Source organism: Cynoglossus semilaevis, chromosome 3 (genome assembly GCF_000523025.1).
Source record: "Cynoglossus semilaevis isolate Cse_v1.0 chromosome 3, Cse_v1.0, whole genome shotgun sequence".
In the NCBI taxonomy this organism is placed as follows: Eukaryota; Metazoa; Chordata; class Actinopteri; order Pleuronectiformes; family Cynoglossidae; genus Cynoglossus; species Cynoglossus semilaevis.
Window position 1 is genome coordinate 5,848,377 of NC_024309.1, and position 9,211 is coordinate 5,857,587.

Genomic DNA, 9,211 nt, shown 5'->3' on the forward strand with positions numbered 1-9,211 from the left:
GACTGAACGCTGCCTGACCAGGATAGTAACCTTGCAACCTGCTACAGCACTTTTGGGAAATGTGAGTCATGACATTCATGACACCCATATTATACAAGGATACTATACTTATAACATGATGAGTACCTTGTTCATCTCTCTTTTTTAATTTGTTTCTAACCAAGCGGAGCTCCCCAGCCAACAGGCAAAGATCAAGTTTGTGCTGGCTCACACAGAACCACTACCTAAAGTATTATTTGAATTTTCCTAATATCAGAATAAAATATATTTTCAATGACCAGAGTTGGCTGATTGTCCCCTTATTGCCTACCACGTAAGTAAGGCTTGTTGGCTATGATATTTAATAAAATTTGGTACATGATGTTGTCACTTCATTACTGCCCTTTCTCTTTCCACAAAAGCAAAGTGCTTGTACGTCAACACAGTCACAGTCACTAGAATTTTGCCCGGCTGGTTACGTTCCTGTCAACACCCTCAGGAGATTTAGGTAGGGATCATCCAAGGGGAGAATATAATAGAATCTCTGTGTGAAGCTGGCTTTTATCTATGGAAATGTCAAAGGTTGAGAAGTTTAAAAAAAAGGCAGCACAGATTTTGGTTTCCTGTTAGAAAAGGCCAGTCAGCAAATGTATATTTCTCTGCCAGTAGCTCAAACAACCACGATCAGGGAGCAGTGGGCTTAGATTTTTAAACTGGACAACATCCATGAAGGATTAGTTGTTCTTATTTCGGCAAGCACTCTCATGAATAACGACCACCAGTGACAGACAAGTCAGACACTGTGGAGAACTGGTGATACATCAGAGTCACAGTACTCTTTGTGCAAAAAAGCCTCGGCTTCCCTCCCTTAAGAATGGCTGTTTTTTCGGCCGCAGAAAAGGGGGAATGGAAAAGAAGGAAAAACAGGAAAGGGCGGTGCAGAACTGAGAGAATTATGACCAAGGAAGGGATCATACAGAAAGACTAGGTTTCCCCTGAGCTACCCTTCATGCATCTCAATTAGTACAGTGCTTGTCGGGTTGGTGATCTTCCTGTATTTGTTTTTTTAGCGTATGGAGAGTTGTTTGTGAACTTGAAGATGTTGGTAAGTCATCTTTTTCAATTCACATTTTTGAATACATTCTAATAAATAACAGACCAAATGTATCTGATCAGTACATCTGCTAATATATTTAGCACATTCCTGGCATCCCAAGCTTCCATCCTCCCTGCGTCTTTAATAAGTTTCCTTCCGGCTGCCTCCCTAGTACCACCTCCACAAATGCTCAGTTGACTCCCCCCACAGACAGCTGAGCTAAACCAGTGGACCCTTGATTTCACATACCCTTGAAACAGGACGGAGCGGTGAACATGTCTGGGGTCGGAGACGTACAAGCCGCCGGACAGAACGGACAAGGAATACCAAACAGTGTCCGCCTGTGTTTCTTTACGCCCCCACCCCCATCACCATCCAGAGGACCTTCTCATAAGAGACAAAAGCAATAAATCAAGCTGGCCTCTGAGACCATGACAGAGGGTCTGATCTTTAAAGTGTTCCCACTCACCGTCCTTTCCCTTCTAAGCAAGGCACTGAGCGCTAAATAATCCGAATGGAGGACAGAGTCCCAGGTCTCGCACACAGACAGAGATGAGACGACTGTATTTCTAACTTTACACAAGAGAGAAATATTTAAAATGACGAGGTGAAGGCCTAAAACGGCATCACAATTTCCACATTAAGTGAGCATTCCAGTTGCTCCTCCATTCCTCTACAGAAGAGGGCCGGACAACTCAATTTATTGAGTTGAACACTGAGAGATACTGTGGAGTGGAACATTGTGAGCTAGCAAAAAGAGTGCCAGAGACTTTCCATCAAGACTTTTTCAGCTGGCACTTTATTTATTTATTTTGAGGCCCCAAGAAAATCTCCACAAACTACATGTTCCTCTCTCTCGGTCAGAGATAAATCTCGGCACACTCATATACACATACCATACAAAGAGCATGGTCTATGAAATGTTTACGGCTCTTGTCAAAACACCAAGGTCATACATGGATCTAGTGATCATAATCAAACACAGAAAATTAAAACAAGCACAAGGATGCAATGTTTCAATATGCCACATTCCTAAAGCATGGTGACAATTAAAGAATAACAAAGAAAATGTAACTTCATCTTTTTAATGAGTAGTGGTAATATTTTTTTAGCTTCAATATAATTAAGGTTGAAAAAAAAAAGCAACATTCAGTACCGAGTCAATTCAATATAATTAAGGTTGAAAAAAAAAACCTTAAAAGCAACATTCAGTACCGAGTCAGTGAGACAGTGAGAAGAGATCACAGGTGATCAATGTCCACTTGTGAGTGCATCACTAGTGCATACTAATGAAGAAGGCCCCACAGATCAGTTCGAGTGGCTGTCTATTAGCAAACTAGGTCAAATGCTTAGAGGACAAAACAATCTCTCTCTGTACCACTGCCTCTTCTCTTACAAGTATCTCTAAACCAGACATCTAAGAGGAATGGTTCCCATGTAATAAACTATTTTCTGTGTCAGATTTTCCCACTTTAATTCTGGTGTGACCAGGCCTAAGGACTGCAGCTGGGAAACCACTGAGTCTCTGTAAGCCAGACTTTTATTGCTCGCTTAAAATTTTGACTTTGGAAGAAACTTTTTTTCCCTCCTGAAGTTAGAAAGTTACATGTCGTTTATGTTGGTGTCATGTTGTACAAAAACTCCCGATGTAATCCAAATCAAAAATTAGGAGTGAGACCTTCTATGTCCTCATGTGAGTAATGAGTGCAGTAGCTACAGCCTGACTCTTAACCACTGATCTAAGAAGTCAGCACTGCTTTTTTACACAAACACTTAGCCACATATGTTGGCCTGAAGCCCACCAACATTCCCCTTGTGTGACAGAGGCTAAAGATAAACCTCTGGTAGAGAAACTGCCTTGTCCTCACGTTTCCATTTACTAAATCAATAAAACCCCCAACAGTTGTGTTTTTACTACACCTTAAATGTATATATAGGTGAAATGCATTTTACATTTCACTGGATAATAGTCATTAAAAACGATTACACAAACAAAGAGTTTGGTGTCATTATCCATGGCTCGTCACTGTGTTGAAAATAGTTGTGCATTGCTAACAAGTTATTTCTGACTCGTCTCTCCCCGGCCGGCATCTGCTACCACTCAGAATAGTAAAACAAATCACGTGAAAGTAAAACCATACAAGCGGCACAAGAGCACGTTCTAAAGCAGTGCTAGTTTCCACCATTGAATCTTTTGTGTCCAACACTGTTGTGATATTGGTTCTTAATTTTTACCACGCATAACTGTAACCTGACTGAACAGACCTCTGCTCAAGCATCTGTAAAAGCACTTAAGGGATTCGTCTGTTTTCACCATTTATGGAGATCATTTAAAAGCCGAGCATTGTTTTCTCAAAACCGAGCAACTACAGGTTTAAAATGTCAGAAACTTTTGAGAATCTTGAGGAGTCGCCTGGCTGTGACGGAGTGAATCCGTGGCTCAGCCTGTGGAGCTGGAATCCAGCGTACATTAATGCCTCACCGAACTGCCCAACTCTGCTGACGCTGCCCTTCCTTTGCTGAAACACAGGAAGCTCAGCTGGATCACACAGGAAGCCTCATGCATCACCGTCTCTGGAATCCAGCCATATCTCTCTCTTGAAGTCAAAAGATAACATATTGGGCATTCAATCCAGAAGGGAAGGAAACGCACAGCGATAAAAGAAACAAACGAGCAACTGAAAGAAGAGTCTAGACTAGTGCACTGGATAAAACTGAAAATGTCGTGAGCTGCCAGAACAGCAGCGTATTGACTCTGTGAATTAAGTGTGTGTGAGTGTTGACTAAACGTAAACCAGTGCATCACAGAAACCCAAGCTCTGCAATAACCCAAACAAATCCACAAACTGCTTCAGACAATGCTAGCAACAGAGACGGAGAACATCTGTGGAAGTTAACACGCAGCTGTCAATGATCTTTCACTTGGAACAAACTACAAATATAAGAGCAGAGGGACTGGAGCTCCATAGACAGAGACGGGAACAGTTAGGATGGATGACCCCAGCTTGAAGTCTTCAACAAAGATTTACAGCTGTGATAAGATTAGTGTGTTTGAACAATGACAAAAATAAAAACAAAAACATCGAACCTAGCAAAACAAGCCGAGGGTTTCATTCAACTTTAGTCCACATCTATGCAGGGGCTTCTGGAGGCTGCAGCAGCAAACACTGCAAGACTGATCTTTCCAACAGAAGCTCAACGTCAGCTCTGAGGGTGGAACTGGGACAATAAATCCCACACAGTTTTTTTCAGTCCTCAGACCAATGAAGCCCCTGGTGAAATGGGATTAAAACTCTGCAGCAGGCTGAGCTGTGGACAAATTTACAGTAGAACGTTCTGCTGCTGAGGCCCTGATGCTGGAAGACTGGCACATTAATGACATTCAGATGTCTTTCATTAGGCTCCAGACTTGACACTTGAACTACAGGGCCTCTGTTTCCGCTCGCACTGCACAGTGAAAACTCTGCAGAGCTTAACAGGGAGCAATCTGTGAATATATGCATTTTCTCCTGGGAACGTTGGAAGGAAATCTGTCATATTTGATTCTTTGAATATAATATTAAGAATGAAGCATGGTCTCACCCTACTGTGCAGATGGTGATGAATACAGTACAGATGAACTCATTAGTCTACTACAATACATGAGCCACTGTTGAAAGCTTTTCAAGCTGCTGAAGTATTATAATTATTATGGGAACCTTGGTACAAACTACTTTCATTGTAAAAACAAAATATAACTGCTTGTTTTACATGACATTACGTGTCTCCTCTAATTCAAGCTCCACATTAGTCTCACCCCATTAAAGTGGTCGGATTTATCAGTCATTTGAACAAACGCTAGTCAAAACCACCACAGGCGGTGGGAGATGATCATGCACAAAACTCAAGACTGTGGGATTTGTGAAAGTATTGCGTGTTAAAAGTAAAAAGCATTACTTTGCAGTGTGAACACAAGCCGGGATCGAAACTAGGGTCGCTGTGCAGCAAACTCTGTATCAAGTGCCGGTGCGAACACTGGAAGTCCGAGTTAGCCTTTTTGGAAATTTCAGGAATTTGAAACTTGAAATTTTGAGTAACTTTAATGTATGCCTGCCTTTGTGAATCGAAACTGTTTGCTATGTAATGTTTCCATCTCTGAACTGGTGGTTTGTTGGCGACTCACTTAACAAGACTTCTGACATTAGTGTGAAGCCTATTCATAAAGACAGGGAACAGTGTTTGCATTGTACTGGCTCAAGAGTTCTGGCCTGGAGGCCATCGACTACAGGCACATGGATGGAGGCTGACGCTCAGTAAATACTTCAACCAATAACAATACAACTACAATGACAAAACCCATTGACAGTTATGATTATAGTTAAGTTGCTTGCATTTAATAGATTACAAAATGAAGCCATAAACAGATTTCGGCCATTTAGGATGATGAACTCTTTCTTAACCAGTTATGACAAGTCTTTAAAATAAAGTGAAATCACACCAGTATTGAAGAAAGGAGGCCATGTTTTCTCAAAACTAACTGCAGTGGTAGCAGTTGAAAGTCTCATAAACATTTTCTTCCTGCCTTGGGTTGTCCCTCACACAGTTGCAATAGTCAAACACAATAGCAACAGAACTCACTGACTGCAGACGTCTGCCACTGTTTACTGCCAACACAACACGTTCAGCCTCATTTCTCAGCAGACCCCAGTGAGCACGGGTCTTATTTAACCCTGCCATCCTACTGCCAAGGTCCCTGGGGAGCTTCTTTTAGAAACAAAAGCAACAAAAAAAGCCAAGGATTATACTGTATGTGACTGCGTAAAATGTGTTAAGAAAAAGCAGAGCCAATGTAAAGGCTTGAGCTAAAAGCAGCTACAGAGGTTACAAACCAAAAAACCATGAAGATGGCCCACCCAATAATCTAGCTGTAAAAATAGACAAGCATGTGCCAAAAATCAAATACAGATGAGGAGACTGCAGTTATAAAGCAGTGCAGAAAACAGGCTTAAAACTCTTGAGTGAGCTCGGGACCGATTTAATACACAGCAGATTCCGTGTAGGGCAGCTGCAGGGATCATCTGAGTGTTTGTGTGTGTCACAGAGAGGTAAGTAGGTGATCACTTCTCCTGATTTACACCTCTGTGCTGGACTGTTCCCCTCCGCTCTGACTCAAAGCCTGTGACATTGGTGACAATCACATCTATACATTACATCCCTCCCAGAGGACCACACCCACACAAAGGAGCGCACATTCATCATTTCTGCCGGAAGGGGACGAGTTCACACATAAGGTGCCTGTCGTCTGCAGACAGAGAAACAAACACGGGGACACCAGCAGTGTCACATGTGCCGGAGAAAAGAGTGGGTGGGGCCCCGCCCGTGCATTAAGTAGCCTCGTAAATCAGGTGGGAGTAGCAACAGCTGCTCCCAGGGGGTCTGGGGGTCACATCCATTCAGCTGGTGGCTACAGGCTCCACTACTGCCCCCACTCCCCCCCTGACATCCACATGTCCTATATCCACCCTCATCCTGTAAGGGTGGATCCTCAAGTGTCCCCCAGACCCCCATTTCTTCATATTACCCTTCCAGTCACCTCTTTTTGCCTCCTTCTGACATCCCCTAGCTCCCTCAGTCCTCACTGCCCTTCCTGCCTACATTACACTGATTAAATTCAAGCCTGGGCCTCCTGGTCTCAGAGAGGAATCTGCTCCATCAGCTGAATTTATGAGGCCTTCATCCTCCAACTCTCCTTCAAATATGCTAGAAGGTGGGTGCGGGCGAGCAGACTGAGCTTGATCGAATCAATGAATCCATAACAGCTTTTCAGACATGGACTGCGCATGTGTTCGAAAGCAGCCGGCTCCTAACAGCATAAAATCTTTATTGCAAATACAACTACAGCGCGTAGAAGAAACATTTTTGTTGTAATCTTTTAAGAAAACCCTAAAAAATATTTTATGTTACATTCAATGTACTTTTTAAACTAGTGCATTTGTTGCTTTGGTGACTTTTTGGTTGAATCATTCGTATAGTGCTGCACTGCTATGAAGGTTATCACTTACATTTTTTCTAATCCTATAAATAATTACTGAAGTATTTCCATTTGTCGGACATGGATTTAGATGTCTATTTATTGAAAAAATAGAAAAAAATACTAATACTGAGAGTTAATAATAAATATACTACTTTTTGCAGTATTACGTTTGGAAACGTATCTGGTCAAAAACTGTGATCTCTGCTGGGAAAAACAGATGTGACTCACAAGAATTTCTGGATTGTAATCATGTATGTTCACAGAGTTGGAGGTCACGTTAGAGAGATAGGGAAGTGTAGCTGACGTAAAGGAAATAAGGCCAAGAGTATCTGATGAAAACGCAGTTTGTGGCTGCTTTCCTTGTGTTAATTACAAATTACACCACAGATTTCTCTAGGCAGGAACATCAGCAATATGTGAGGAACTGAGGAATGCTGTGGTTTCCTCATCAGTGCACACGTACAGCATTTACACAACCTTTGTGGTGGAATCAAATATGTGGAGATGTGATTTCTGAATTATTTTCTTCTATTGGTAAATAGGTCTACAGTCATTTTTACAGTGGAAATTCAATTTTATTATTCCAACTCTAGGGATTTCTACAATATTCCCATTGAGGGTCATTTAGTATTGGGATTCCTGATGTATGTGTTTTGTTCTTCTCCTTCTCAGACTATTCGGATTCCTGATGTATGTGTTTTGTTCTTGCTTCCTTCTCAGAACTACTACAGAATGAAATACTTTTACTGTGTAGTCTCTGGACGATGTTTTTCCTTTTAGCACTTCTAAACTTGTAACCTCTCCTCTCCATGGTGCTACCCTCACATGTGGACAGGGGGAGTTTAAAATAGATCATGTGAGATCTATGGCCAGGCCTTGTCAAATGACGATTCAAATTAAAGGCACAGAGCTGCATCATCAGCCTGTTGGATGATGGATGGAGGCAGGGGGAGGAGAACCATGTTTCCCAATACATTACATTGACAGCACAAATTATTTTAAAGTGATGCTACAGTGCCACCCAACCCCCCTGTACCCCACCCTACTCTCATTAGCTTTTCTTTTTTTTTCACAACACAGTGAGCCACAGCTACACCCAGGCAGCCTACGATCTCACTGAAAGGTCTATTCAACCAAGAGCAACAAGTTAAATCACAGGCTATTCATGGTGTCAAAAACAACACACTGAAAACTAGGGAAAGTACTAATAAAACAGTCATTTGTATTATCAAACAATGTTGGAATTGTTTTCCAAAAATACTAGCTGCAATGATTAGTTTCTTGTAGCATAATTATGAGAACATTTTCAGATTTACAAACATCATAGATTTAGGTTATTTGTTATGGAAATGTTGAGTTTAAATCATATCATGTTTAATTTTAAAATACAGACCAAACATTAACCGATGCAGTGGGAGAACGAACAGAAAACCACTTAATATCCTGTGCACGGTTTTTAACGTCATCACAGCAAAGGTAAATATTGATCAACAAGCGCATAAAACAACAACATAGAAGCAGAATGTTTTTACCTTGGCGCTGTTTGTTTGTTTTTGTTGTTAAATTTGAAGCAACATTCAGAAGCAGCTCGGTGTCCGTGGGCAGCTGCAGGGATGAGCCGCTGTCCCACAGCAGCTCCTCTCTCCTCTCCTCTCCTCTCTGCCCCGCTGGCACCGGCGGCCACTTGTCCCCCCCGACAGAAAGTCACAGTAGCGTTCTCCCGTTATTTATGCTCCTCAAACCCAAACCACGGCGAGAGAAACACAAACTAAACGCTGAAGCAAAACGTGGAAAAACCTCGGCAACTGAAGGCAAAACCACGTCCCGATAACAGGAGCGAGGTTTCTCCTTTCTTCCTGCACGCAGTCGGGAAAAAAACCCAGCCACAGACCCGCACTGCTCCTCCACCCCCGACCTTTTAGTCAACGTCCACGCAACGTAGCAATGTGATTTCCCGTGATTTCCTTCACAATAAAAGACACATCCGTTGTCTTAAACTTAAAAACAAAACAAATCAGGTAATACGGATGATAATAAGTTTACATTATCATTAAAATGTAATTAAAATAAAAAATTACAACAATAGCAATGTTACGAAGAGAAGAACCCTAACAGGGAAAAAA

The 9,211-nt window shown here is 41.9% G+C and overlaps 1 protein-coding gene across 2 annotated transcripts in view; it reads right to left on the reverse strand.

The window, feature by feature from the left end:
• The window catches only part of itgb1a (integrin, beta 1a), a 20,659-nt gene extending 11,643 nt beyond the window's left edge, over positions 1-9,016 (reverse strand). The window contains exon 1 of one of the 2 annotated variants that reach the window (XM_008307647.3): positions 8,621-9,016. The gene's annotated coding sequence lies outside the window, so the exon portion shown is untranslated. The remainder of the gene's footprint in view (positions 1-8,620) is intronic. The other variant, XM_008307648.3, reaches the window with a different exon arrangement.
• Between the last annotated feature and the right edge of the window lie 195 nt (positions 9,017-9,211).